Raw genomic sequence first — 14591 nt, forward strand, 5'->3', positions numbered from 1 at the left:
CCCCCGGACCGCTGCGATGTCGCGGCAGATGAGGGGATCCCCGCGGGGAGAGCGGGGCTGTGCGGCGCCGAAACTGTTAACAGCAACTCAGCCTGACTCAGTTAATTTTTAATTTCTGGGATGTATTCGGTTCAGTCTGAACCCATCCACTACGGAGGAGACTAGGAATTGCAAGGCTTTCGGCTTGTCAATGAATCTTGTGATTCAGGAGGAAATATTCCATTATTATTACTGCGTGTTAGATGTGTAACTAGAAAGAGAATGGAAAAAGATGTGCTCAGTAGCTTTTCCTTGAATTTTCTTTGAACTTTTTGCTCAGGTGCCGGACAAACACTGCAGAATGGTAGCAACGTTGCTTGATTGGGCAGGTGCCATCCCTGCTGCTGCTAAGGCACTGACATTGGTACTGCTAGCATTGACATGGCAAGCACCGTTGGCACTGTGCAATGCACAGCAGTGATAGCCGTATTCAGGCAGTACACATCTCTGTGGTTTGGCTCAAGTACTTCTCCATACTTGAGATTCTTCATCTGAGCAGCTTGAAATGAAACCTGGAGTGAAAGGATCATAAAATCATAGAATCATTAAGGTTGCAAAGACCACTAAGACCTATTCTATCCATCAGCCCATTACACCGTGCCCAGTAAACCATGTCCGTTGGTGCTACATCTACAGGTTTCTTAAACACCTCAAGGGATGGTGACTCCACCACCTCCCTGGGCATCCTGTTTGGGACACACCAGCATGCAGGCTTTGCAGGACGGACTTGGTATTAAGAGGTTTGTTAAAGTGCTGACAAGATTCCTACAACTTCCAACTCACCTCACAAAAAGCTGAATATTCAATTGTAATACAAAATTTCTATTGAGATCTACTTAAAACCGTCTGTATTCCTTTGAGTTAAATGTAAAAACAAAAGCTTTGCAATCATTCCCAAAGGAGAGGATGGAAGAACTTCAATAAATCTGGCTCCCACAGTCAGCTTATTACTGTCACAATCAAGGATGACACTTATAATTTCATAGAATCATTAAGGTTGGAAAAGATGTCTAAGATCATCTAGTCCAGCGTTGACTCATCACCACCTTGCTCTCTAAACCATGTCCCTAATTTTATTAAGGTAATTAAATGTGATGCTATTTTTGGCCAAGATCATCTACAAAATAATTATTCCCCATCTTGGTCCCATGAAGTTACCTATGGGCATGCCCTTATGAGTACATTGGAAGTGCCCTAGATCACACTGGACTGGGTTGATAGCACAGCCTCCATTAACGCCTAGCTACTGCAGAAGAGATCTGCTTTCCCTTCCCCTTCCCCTGCCCATGGTTCTGTAGTCCTATGCAGTACCAGCTCACATCCTTGCACCTTTCCATTGTGACCACCTAGTGAGCACACTGGTTTTGTGAGATGACGACTTCCAGCATCTCACAAAACGGATGAGGATGGTTGGTGGGAATATGGAGCCAGAAGGAGGGAAAGGAGGTGGTGGGGAAGAAGCAGATCTCCCATTCTGGCAGGAGGGATCTATTGGATCTGTCCTGGAAAACTGCACCCTAAAACATCTATCTTCCCCTACCTCTGGTAGCTTCGTTCTGTTTCTCTCTTGGGATGCTCTATGCAAGGGTTTTCCAAACAGTAACAGCTGCAGAATAGATGACAGAAAACTGGCTGGTAGACAAGTTTTGGCTAACTGTGCATTTAAAGTTTCCCTTTTCTTGTCCAAGATAAGTGTATAATTGTTAATGCTAAATGAAAACATGGAGTGCTTTCAAGATCAAAGTTTGGTTATCTCAGAAGCCTCTGGGGCAGACAAACAGACGATAGAAAACCAACACGGTCGCGCATTCAAGGAAACGTACTGTACTCTATTCTTAGTGATTCTTGCAAATGCTAGATAAGCTCTCTTGGGAGTGATGCAGCAGGACAAGTGACTGTGTGTATTTGGGTGAAAGTGCACATGGGCAGGTGTTGCATGCTGCAAGACAAACGCATAACTCGGGAGTAAAGTGTAAGATGAAACTGAACATGGTGTTGCTTACATATAAATAAGAAAATGTAGGTATAAATACTCTTCTACTAGACTAAACAACATGTGTCTAAACGCAGATGCTTGTGATAGTTGCTTGATTAAGATTCTTTACAAAGTCCTATTGCTTGTCTCAGCCCAGCCTCATGCATTGTCTCACTGGCCCATTTGTGTGGCTTGCTTGCTGTGTGACCCTCCTTGGTTGTGACTTCCTTATGCAGAGAGGGCTGAGCTCATTGCAGCAGCACCTGGTGCTGGCACTGGGCTGTCACACAGCAGCTTCCAAAAGCAGGAACTCATGGGAGATGAGGCTGTGATGTAAATCCCGGACTGTGGTTCATGGGTGAAAAATAAAGGACCTTGAGCTGTAGGTTAGCTGATATGGTAAATTTTCACATCTGATAAGGTCCTCTGCCTCTAAAGCCAGCAGCTGGCTAAGCAAATACTTAACCAACTCTTTCTGTTGGTTAATAGGAACAGATTTTTTAAGGTGAGGACTTCTGAAGTTTGGGTCTTGATAGGCCTTTTAGTTACCAGACTGGTGACCATGAAACAAAGCTGAAGACTCCCTGATCACAGCAGTGTGGCCCTTCAGGACAGACCCTATAGCAGCCTCAGAAGACTAGAATGAGAAGGTCAAGTGTTTGTATGGGCATGGTCTGGCTGAGGGCTCTCCAGGCACTGATAGCTCTGTCAGGGGACAGACCTCTGGGGCTGCCTAAAAGCACCAGCTCCCCCTACATCAAGTCTTCCCTGACTCAGCTACACTTTTGGATACCCTATAGCTATTCAGTGGTGCGCTCTTTCATTTGAGAATGGTTGCAATATGGATGTCCTCAATAGGTTATAAAAGATCTGAAGAATGATCTCCTGAAGAAACTTGTGCTCAGAAGGAGTGTGTGGTGTTTGTCTTCCTGCAGACATGGTGAGTCATTAGAAGCCTCAACCCAGCTGAGTCCCCACCTTCAGACAGCTGCCTGGGTGCAGCCCTGGGGACTGGGCATGCAGTACATCCTCCATGGATGTGCCTGAAGGGAAGTGCCTCAGCTATGGTACTTTGAGTACTCATGTAATCCTAAGATGGCTTGTCTTGGAAGGGACCTTGAAGATTATCTAGATCCAACCCCCATGCCACACACAGGGTTGCCAGCCACCAGATGAGGCTGCCCAGGGCCCCATCCAGCCTGAATTTGAATATCTCCAGAGATGGGGCATCTACAACCTCTCTGCAACCTGTTCCATCTCCTCACCATCTTCTGAGTAAAGAACTTCTTTCTAACACCTAACCTAGATCTCTCCCCTTTTAGTTTAAAGCCATTCCCTCTTGTCCTGTCACTATCAGACTGTGTAAAAAGTCAGTCCCCTTCCTGCTTGTAAGCTCCCTTCAAGTACTGGAAGGCTGCAATGAAGTATCCTTGGAGACTTCTCCAAGCTAAACAAACCAAACTCCCTCAACTTTTCTTCACAGGAGAGGTGCTCCAGCCCTTTGATCACCTTCATGGCCCTGCTCTGGATCCGCTTCAACAGCTCTGCATATTTCTTGTGCTGGGGGCCCCATGCCTGGATGCAGTACTCCAGGTGTGGCCTCTGAGGGCAGAGTAGAGGAGGACAATCATGTCCCTTGCCCTGCTGGTCACCCCTCTTTTGATGCAGCCCAGGATAGTCACAGCTAGACATGTAATCCATGGAAGGTGTGTAACAGCACTACTGAAATTGATCGTGGTTTTATCTGAAGCAGGGCAATTCTAGACTCATTTCCCTGCCAGCAGAAGGCAACATGTGGTGCCCGTTTCAGCACTGCTTGGCGGAAAGATTAAAGTCTTGCCAGCACTGCAAACCAGAGTACATGCAGAATGAGGATACAAAAGAAGAAAAGGCACAGACAGTTCGGAAGGCACCCTGCAGAGAACTGGTGTGGTTCATCACAGGAAGCTCCCTCCCATAAAAGAGCCACGCCTGTCTTCTATTCACGCAGCCAAGGATGGATGGACAGACCATGGCTGCAGGCAGAGCTGCCACTCTCCCACAGCAAGATGCTCCAACCTGACTCAGGGAAATTTCCAGTAAGTTCAGAAAGGCTTCGAAGGAAAATCACAGCCCAGCACAACTGGGGGTAGCAAGGCCCTACAGAGAGATCTGGACAGGCTGGAGAGCTGGGCTGAAGCCAACGGGATGGGGTTCAACAAGACCAAATGTCGGGTCCTGCACTTTGGTCATAACATCCCTAGGCAATGCTACAGGCTTGTGGCAGAGTGGCTGGAAGACTGTAGAGGAAATGGACCTGGGGGTATTGATTGATACTCGTCTGAACATGAGCCAGCACTGTGCCCAGGTGGCCAAAAGACCAATGGCATCCTGGCTTGCATTAGAAACAGTGTTGCCAGCAGGAGCAGAGAGGTGATTGTTCCCCTGTATTCAGCACCAGTGAGGCCGCACCTCGAGTACTGTGTCCAGTTTTGGGCCCCTCACTGCAAGAAAGACATTGAGGCCCTGGAGCGGGTTCAAAGAAGGGCAACAAAGCTGGTGAGGGGTCTGGAACACAGGCCATATGAGGAGAGGCTGAAGGAGCTGGGAATGTTCAGTCTGGAGAAGAGGGGGCTCAGGGGAGACCATATTGCTCTCTATAACTACCTGAAGGGAGATTGTAGTGAGCTTGGGGGTCGGCCTCTTCTCTCATGTAACTAGTGACAGAACAAGAGGGAACGGCTTCAAGCTGCATCAGGGGAAATTTAGGCTGGACATTAGGAACTGCTACTTCTCTGAAAGAGTGGTAAGGCACTGGAATGGGCTGCCCAGGGAGGTGGTGGAGTCGCTGACCCTGGAAGTGTTCAAGGAACGTTTGGATTTTGTGTTGGGGGACGTGGTTTAGTGAGTACTATTGGTGATAGGTGGATGGTTGGACTGGATGATCTTGAAGGTCTTTTCCAACCTTGGTGATTCTGTGATTCTGTGACTTAGTTACAGCTGGCAACCAACAGTGGTTTTTCCACCAGGGATGTTTTGATGTACTTGCTAACTGCCTGTCTTACAGCCAGAGTTGACTGATACCTCACTCAGCAACTAATTATTTCTTGATCCCAGATTGCTGTTGAACTCTGTTGTATCTTCTGAGAGTCTCTCATTTCTCTTATAAATGTACGCCATCATTCAGGTTGTCTTCAGGCATCAGTTGACTAAAGAGCAAGATTTTAAAAAGCACTTATTTTTTATTTATATTTTATTAGAAATAGCCTTTGTATACACGTTGCAGCTCTCTGAATTAGGTGTAACTGTAATGATATTTAGTGCTTCTTCTCAGCAGATTTTTAAATGTGCCTTTTTCACAAGCCTATATGTCAGGCAGCACCTTCCTAATTCACACTTCAGTTAATTGTTTTAATAAATAGTTAGGAAGCTTTAGACGGGCTTTGTGTGAGTAGTACCCATAGTTCAGCGTCTTCTTTCTTTCTGCTTAGGGAAGAATGAAACATGTTTCTTATATACTTCTTGGAGAGACAAAATGTAAGATATGGTTCAACAGAAATTTGTTTGCCTTATTATCAGAGTTTGCATGTGACTTTTGTTTTACAAAAGAGGTTTTACATGATAAACAGATGTAAATTTTGAAGCTGAGAGAGAAACTTCAGTATCAGTTCTCAGTGATCTTCCATGGGTCTTGCTTCATTATCACTTATGAAAACTTCTTAATACATCAGTGCATAACTGTCAGAGTCATTAACTTCTGCAGTATGATAGCAGTTACAGGTTCATAAACTTTTTTCTTATTTGGAGCAGTAAACAGTCAACCTTTTTCACTCTGATAAGGGTCAAAAGTTCATTGGCATTCGAAGATGCAATTAACCCAGTGGTGCATAGCAGTAACAGTTACTAGAGAAAGCAATCAAGAGATCATGGCATTAATGTATTGGTGTATCACAGAAATATATTAAGCATATAGTTACATAATTTATCAAATGCTATCACTGTCCTTAGAACAGCATTAATACTCCAGTGATGCACAACTGTGACAGTATAGAGCTGCACTAAAAGGAGGTGAGGAGTTAAGATACAGAACTACCCATTATCACTTCCCCTACAGACAAGTCCAGAGTGATCGTCAGATATTAATCAGCCTTATATGCCACTTCTGGAGATAGAATTTATTGAGATTAGATTTTGTGATCTTCCTAAGCCTATCTAATACTGTATGTACTTCTTTTCCCCCTGCCACGTTTATGCACCAACTTTAGTTCTCCACCAATTGCTGCATTTCCATTAGCGAAGAGCTTCCTAATTGGACTCAAAACTGACCCTGAAAAAATAATTTTCATTTGTCTCACTTGAGAAGGCTCATATCTGCTTACTTCTTCAGGGCACATAGGTCATGGGAGGTTATATCATCAGATCTTTGTGGAACAAAGTCCTCCAGAGCTTTCTGTCCAACTAATTTAACTAACATTAATTTGTTTTCCAAAATCAAGTAGCCAAAAAAATGGCAGTCTTCTCTGTGAAATTCCACCAGAGGAATGCCCTGAAAGGAGGACTTCAAAGTGAAGGTTGGGAAGATTGCAAAACAGAGTTATTTGAAATCAAGAAGCTTTCTGCTAAATCAGTACTGTCATAACACATGTAGTTATACATTTTAACTCAGGTAAATTAATTTTATAAATGTATACATTCAGTTTTTTTCTAGGATCTCTGATATCCGATGTACCTTCTCACGTCTTTGAATCTTGCATGTTTGTACTAACTTTAATTATGTTGGTGGTGCCATATACGTATATGATTCAATGGTCAATAACTTATGGATCCCTTCCAGTTCAGGATATTCTATGATTCTATGATACATGTGAGCATGTGCATATACATACATACACACACGCACACACACACACACACATATATGTACCTAAGGTTCCTGGGCCAGGAATGTCAATTTCTCCTGTTTTTCTGTAAAATTTCTGTTTTTTCAGCATTTCTGTAAATTCAGATGGAAGGCTGTCATTTGCTCGACTCTTTCCCTTAAGCTGTTTCAATAATTGAGTTGCTCCAGTCAGCGGCTCTGAGTTAAAGTAGCTAACAATGCATGTGCAAACAGCGATCACTCTTGCTCTATGTACACAGTAAGGCGGATGTTGTAAGAGTGGTTTGGGCTGTATATTTTGTGTATTCCATTCCAGATGGAGTGAATCATTAACCTCTGTTTCAGGTTAGCAGAGATTAGCAGGGAAGCAAAGGGTACTGTATGTGTAGCGTGTGCAAGAAAGGGTTTTATTTATTTTAGATTATAGGAACTGCCTATGTACAGGTAAAGGAGACTGTTCTGATGTCGATGCTTGTGCAAGGAAGGAAGGATTAATATTCCATAGGCAGCCTCACTTTGCTGTGTGCTGCGCTTAGTGCACAGCCCCAGCTCCTGTGGGGGCAGCGGCCATAGGCTGGCAGCGTGACAGGGGCGCTCCTATTGCTTGTTGTTGTTATTTACTATTTGTATAGCGATAGCGCCTAGGAATTCAAGCTATTCATCAAGTCCCTGCAGGGGTAGGCACTGTGTGCTCAGAAGAAAGATAAAGCTCTTGCAACACAAATCTTGGCCACAGCTTGTGGCAGGTTTTTGCAGCAAACACAGAGCCTGAGAGTGACATCCCCAAAGCACAGAAAAAAGTACTGCTGCAGTGTGGAGATGCAAAACTTATAGTGCCTGTGATGGGATGGGATGGGATGGGATGGGATGGGACGGGATGGGATGGGATGGGATGGGACGGGATGGGACAGGACGGTGTGTGATGAAATGGAATGGGGCTGGATGGGATGGCGGAAACTCTGGGGACAGTGTTTGAGGAAGAACCCACTCCTTTCCCTCTCTTGAGTCACATCTGTAGACTAAGACTTGGCTGAAGCCAAGAAAGAGGTCAGCCAGCTTTAGCTGTTGGATCAATGGACAAGGACGAGGCAGTGATCTGTGCACCGCATGCCAATCAAACTATTCCTTTTATCTGTATACTCTGGTGCTTTTTAAAGTGTAAAAATGTAAGAATTTCAGTGCTTTCTGTGATATAAAATTTAAGAACTTGAAGGATACTGTCAGAGCAGCAAATATGAGCTTCTTTGCAGTCCAGTTGACCTCCTGCCATAGGCTTCTTCATCCCCACTATCAACTGTCCAAGCGCTGAGTGCTGGCTTGGAGATACCTCCTGGCTTAGGGCCTGCTCTCAGAAACAGGCAGTCCCTCCTGAAGGGCCAGACCCTTCCACCTTTCTTACTGCTTATTCTGCTGTTTATGTTTGAAACCTCTGCTTTGTGGTTGACTCTTTTGTCTCTCTCTTCCTGGCACAGCATGTTTTTGTGGCCACATTTGCTGTTAATTGTTCTGTGTTGAGCAGGGCTTAGAAATACACATTCTAAACAATTTTGATGTGTAAACCATTGGATTTAAAAACAACTTAAACCTTAACAAGAGTCCTTACTTACAGAGGTTTGACTCAGACGTAGTATTATGAATAGTATGGTGAGGCAGTTTTGCAAAGGCAGGTTGCCTCAGCAGAAGGAAAGGTGAGGAGTTTTTAATCAATTTCATATCAAATATGAGCAACAGTCATGCTGGTTTGTTGTTGTTGTTGTTTTTAATTGTTTGCAGGATTGTCCTTTGTCCTGAACCTCACTTTTTTCTTATGGCCTTAAGAAGACATGTGAATGTGCCTTTGTTTCTTGCAGCAGAAAAAATAGCAGTGATCTTAAAGAAGGATAAAGTATTTAAAACTGCACTGCCAGGAGAGTGCTCTATACTGGGCATGAAAGTATAAAAAAGTGCAGCTGTGGTCCTTCATTTTTGGAAAATTCTGAAACGTAGAGGGGGAACAAGTTTCATGGAAGCACAGAGCAAGGGAGGAGGTAGCCCAGAGGCTCACTCAGGCTCTGAAGGAGCCCGTGAAGTTGGAGAAGCCTCCAGAGAAGGCAGTGGGCATCAGTAGTGCTGGTTCCCTGCTTGAGGCTTCACTTCATTCAGACTGGCTTAAACATCTTTGGACCGTCCCCTGCCATGGTGACCTGCACTGTGGCAGTGATCAGAAGGGCTTTTTGTTGGGTTTTCAGTTGGGTCTTCACAAACCGATTCACCACATGACCACATAAAAGCTTTCTGGAGAAGCATGGGGGGAGAAACAACCTTACACCATTTCACTCAGCTATGGTTTAAGGCTGTGATTTTCTGATACAGCAGATCTTTCTGAAGGCTGCCTCTGCCCTGCTCTTATTGCTTCCCTTGCACTTCTCACTGATGTTCATGGGATCCAAAGTTCAGGGAACTACATCAGTTGCAGAGAAGTGAGAAAAGATTAACTTTCTGAACAGGCTCAGCACGCAGTGCCATTGCTGGGGTGAGGAAGCAGACAGAAATGTGTGGTCAGAGACAGAGAGAAGGCACCATACAGCCACTGCTGGGTTTGGTTGGCCACCCCCTCAGTACTTCATATGCCTGCACACAACCGAGGACAGATATTTGCTTGATTCCTACCTCCTAACTTCAGACTCCTATGGAAGATGGACTATAAAAATAAGGTTGAGTTTAAGTGCCTGATGGAAAGAAGAAACAGGTGGCCCGGAAGCCTCTTATTGGCACTCTGTTGGGTTTATTTCTCATTCAAGGTTTTTAGCTTTACTTCTGTGCTCCTGTCAGGGTGTTGTGCATGAACAGAGTCAAATGTTGATGTATGTATTACAAATTGAACTATGCAGTTTGTAAGACCAGCACATCACAGTGCTACCAGTATGACAGCACCGCTTCAGAATGCAGCTTCCATCTTAATTATCAGCTCTATAATTTTGTAGTCTTCTTAGTTTATTTCTTATGAGTGCCTCAATCCAGTAAATGCTTTCAGGTATCAAAGGTGCACTTAACAAATAATTAAAAAATGTGCCTGTTTCGGCTTCGTAATTCAAAGCAAGTACAGAAGCTAGTTTTTGCATAAGGGAGCTGTAATTCTTAATTTCCTTGCAATTGTGTGGGTGATAACATGAGATACCGCAGCTGTGTCACAGAGTTTTGCAAGAAGAGAGCTCTCTGGTTTGTGTGGAACACCAGGGGCTGTTGGCAGTGGGTTTTACAGCAGAATTGAGCTGGTGTGTCAGGCTGCTGCCGCAGAAAAGGGCAGCGGAGTCGGGCTCCTGCTCTGCTGGAGGGCTGCACTAGTGCTTATTTGACCCTATGGTGAGCAGCCTGGGGAACTCAGCCAGGCTGCAGTGATCTCAGAATCATAGAATCGTTAAGGTTTGGAAAAGACCTCTAAGATCATCTAGTCCAACTGTCCACTTACCAGCAACATTGCCCACTAAACCATATTCCTATGTACAACATCTACACCTTTCTTCGACACTCCAGGAATGGCAACTCTCCCACCTCCTTGGGCAGTCCATTCCAATGCCTGAACATTCCTTCAGAGAAAAAGTTTTTCCTGATATTCAATGCCAATGACAGTACAAGGGAGAAATTCAGCTGGCCTGGAGTCAGAGGTGAGCAGCTCCATAGACTCCACAATCCTATTGACTCCTGATGGAGTTGAACTGTGATACAGCTGTGCCAGGCCAGGAGACCCTTTTCACTCTTTTTGCCCATTTTTACCTTGCTATGTCCTACTTACTTTGTGCCATCTTGAGAATTCATTAAACCTCTTCCTGAGTGCATTTCACTTACTAGCTTGGCAGAGGAGACCAAGCAAGAAGCAAAGATTGTTGCCAAAAAACGCTGGAAATATACCTGGAATCAGAGTGGGACCTTATTTTGCTATGTTTATTCTGACAAATAAAACTGTGCACTTTGCAAACCAATGAGTTATCCAGTCACTGGTAGTAGCTCCCTATTACAATTAGAACTTAAAATGCTAAAATGCTTAAGGTGAGATCCTCTGTGTAGGCTCAGCTGCTTTGTCAGAACTTTCCTTGAACATGAGGTTCCATATTTGATTTGTATGCTTCAAACAAATGCCTGCAGCTGGACAGACATCTTCTGGTCATGAGACACTACTGTTGGATGGACAACATATCTTTTGGCCTGTCTTATCACTGGGCTGCCAAAAGCCACATGCTGCTGATTTTCAGTACTACAAAGAATAAAGAACCCATTTATACTGGGGATCCTGAAGATGACATCCCAGAGCAGTGCAAAACACAATGCAGCAGATGGAAAGATGGCCTCGCTCCCATATTGCTCATAATCCAAGTGTAAAATAAAGGGGTAGCAAATGGATACAGGTGCGTGCAGAGAGAACATGACTTGTGAAACTGCTGGTTATTGTTCTGGAAGTACAGCTTCAGTACACCACCTGCTTAGTTGTTACGCTTTTTGGTAGAGATCACAGCAGTGCTGGGTAGGATTTGGGGCACTGCATCCAGATATCTCTGTGGATGTTTGGGTGGGAGTGTCTCCTATTGGGACAACAAGCAGAAGCTTCTTGCTTGAAGATTTAAAACCTAATGGCAAAGATGGAACCAAATGGCCAGCTAGAGCAAAAGCCAATATTGCTTGAGAGATGGTGATAGCAGAGATGGGATCTCGAAAGTAAAGATAAGCGCAGTAATATAATGTTTGATGTAACAGAAGAGGAGGAGGAGGCAATGGAAGAAGTCAAGGAGATGGGCAATGTGATTGAGATGAAGAGCTGAGGAAATTATCTTTCCAAGGGCATTCCAGCTAGATAAGAGCCAAACAAGATGACGTTTGCCAAGGGCAAAGCACAGAACAAGTCTTGAGGTATGAGATAATAGGGAGAAAATGGAACTACAAATGAACATTCTGGGGGAGAACTGTGGTTGTCCCAGAGGTGAGAAATCCAAAGGTCTTCTGATGAAAAGCAGCACTAACACTATCGTATCTATAATTTATGGATCTCATAAAATCTACCTGATTTGGAAGATTCTCCCATCCTTTAGGAACACAGCTGCCATCTTGCACAGAGGTTTTTCACCTTGCATTGTGGAGTTTTCCCTGCCTTTATTTCCTTGTTTGTCTCACTGAGAGCTATTGCCAAAACTGGTGTATTGCCATAATGTTCCCATTATTGTTCAGCTGAATTGTTGTATGATCTGCGGGCTCTGTGTTTGCACCACTTTCTTGCTATATTGGGCCAAATGTGTTTATTGGCAGGAGTTAAAAAGAAGTATTTGCATGTTGTATCTGTTGCTCCTCACATTGTGACTTGTATCTTCAAAGCACTGGGAATTCTTACAGCAGGCCTGCTCCTTTGTGTTTTCACAAGCCATTCTCAGCTCTGATGTAGCAGGCAATCCAAACTTAGGGCATAATTACAACAGGGTTCATAAAAACAATTATTTTTAATTTAATTCAAATGAGCATTGCAGAACACTCACAGGAAAGCTGAAATTGTGAGAGCTTGTCTGAGGAATCAGAGCCCAACACTTACGCACATCCACTCTGGGAAGAGAGTCTGATAGCACATGGCCAACACATCACTCAAAGTTAGGATCGCAAATAAAGGAAGTGACTTCTGAAGAGATACTAGCTAAGAATTATTTATAGTGCTGATTGTTTGCAGCAGAACAATTTCCTTTCATTTCTTGCAAAAAAAAGATCCTTCTCTTGATAATTGTACATCCTTTTCTGCAAAAGTGTAAAACTGTATAGTGTAGAAATCAAGGTGATATAATAGAAAGCTGTTAATTGTTTCCTGATTCTCAGGATGTAATTAGCTTAGACTTTCCTCTAGCTGAAATCAATTTTAATAAGACATGGAAAGAATAATTTCTAGCTTAAATTGCTATTCTGGTGCTCAGTCAGAGGAAATAGAGTGAGAGTGTGATATGAAGAAGGCATAGGTAGCATTATCACACACAAATTCAAAAAGTGATTGTACAAATACTATTTTGAGAATTATTTGTTAGGTGCTATGGGCTGCACCTATGTAAATGAAGGGTAGTAGGGAAGACAAGGAGACAGACTTCTTGGAGTTGCACAGGGATAGGACAAAAGGCAGTGAGCGCAATTAGCAAAAGGAAGTCTCATAAGATGTCTGAAGAAAACTATCTGCCTGAGGATAGGTCAAAAAATGGATAGGGACCTGGAGAAGTTTTGTAGTTTCCATCCTTACAGATACTGAAGTCTCAGCTCAACTTGTGACTTACTCTTGAGTAACTTGTACTAACTAAACCTGCTTTGAACAATGGTTTGACCAGATGACCTTGAGTCCTCCCTTCCAACCTGAATTACTTTCAGTTTCACGAAAACATGGCATGATGTCATATTGTTTTAGCTGTAGTAAATGATATTATCAAGATTTTGTTACTGTTTAATAACGAGTGATTACCATCCTATCCGTTGTACTGGTGGGAGGGCTTGAGAGAATACTTCCCGAGTGGAACATCAGTGGGGTTAGTTTGTACAAGTGATCTAGTGGTTGACAGTACCATTTCTTTCACTATGTCCAGCTTTTCAAGCAAATTTAAGGGCTAGAAAAAATCCAATTCCAAACAAACATTCAAGAACTTTTGAAATCTCTCAGTCCCCAAATCTGGAATTTCGTGATGAGTTTGAAGGTGATAATGTGGTTTCATTGACTACGCTGTCTTAATTCAGGCCAGGATTTTACCCCAGATTATGTGAGATTCATGAGGTGCCAACATTTCAACTCATTCCACTACCAAGAGAGCTTTTCAAAGTGAATATAAGTTTATCTTTACAACCATTTCTTGAGAACTTAGGAGTGGAAATGAAAGTTCACATACTTTGGGCATACTTGTTTTATATCAGTCCTTGAAAGATAGAGAGAAGAACAAGGGCTATATAAGGAATAATACGTGCTTAAAGGCTGAAACATCACCTTAATGCCAGAAATCATGTTGTCATGCTGGCATTACAAGTAGAGCAGTAATCTCAGGGCAAACCACCTGCTCCTACTGTCTTACTACCAGCACAACAATGGGACAAGAAGATCAAATGCTCTCAGATCATCTAATGTAAACTTTGTATAAAAGTGCCAATTCACTGTTTTTGTGCATGAATAAATTATTGCCTTTCCATAGTCCTGCAGTGACAACTTTGCATGTGGAACATGGAATTTCAGTCTACCTTAAAGGTAAAGGAGGTATAAGAGCTGTTAACACTTTCTTCCCTTGTCTCATCTGATAATATGTTTGCAAAGTAAAGAGACGTATTCCTTAGCCCTTATGGATACAGTGAAAAGCCTGTAAATAAATCAGTTACGTATCTCACCATTATCCTGGTTACTTTTTAAAAAATAGTATTTCTCTCAACACATGGAAAGTAATGAGATTTGTCTTTTCCTCTTTGTACTGTTTTTCTTTATCACAGTGACGTAAGGACTAGATCCTTTGAAATATTTCATGTTTCCTATAAAGTGGTGTTTTTTTCAAGTGCTGTATTTTAGGCAGACTATAATGAATCCAGCAGTGGTGTTTGCAGGATAATTGCTTGCATTCACTCTGTTTGGCTGCAGCGGGTCTAGAGCTGCTCCAAATGAACATATTAAGAACTTCATATGATTTGTTTTTTAATCTGTAAATCAGCACCAGATGAAACATTGTATTCTACATAATTTCATATGAAATATATTTG

The 14591-nt window shown here is 43.1% G+C and overlaps 1 protein-coding gene across 1 annotated transcript in view; it reads left to right on the forward strand.

Annotated features, from left to right (window-relative positions):
* The window catches only part of DEPTOR (DEP domain containing MTOR interacting protein), a 73879-nt gene that overhangs the window by 339 nt on the left and 58949 nt on the right, over positions 1–14591 (forward strand). The window lies entirely within an intron of this gene.

This window comes from Meleagris gallopavo, chromosome 3 (genome assembly GCF_000146605.3).
Source record: "Meleagris gallopavo isolate NT-WF06-2002-E0010 breed Aviagen turkey brand Nicholas breeding stock chromosome 3, Turkey_5.1, whole genome shotgun sequence".
Taxonomy (NCBI): Eukaryota; Metazoa; Chordata; class Aves; order Galliformes; family Phasianidae; genus Meleagris; species Meleagris gallopavo.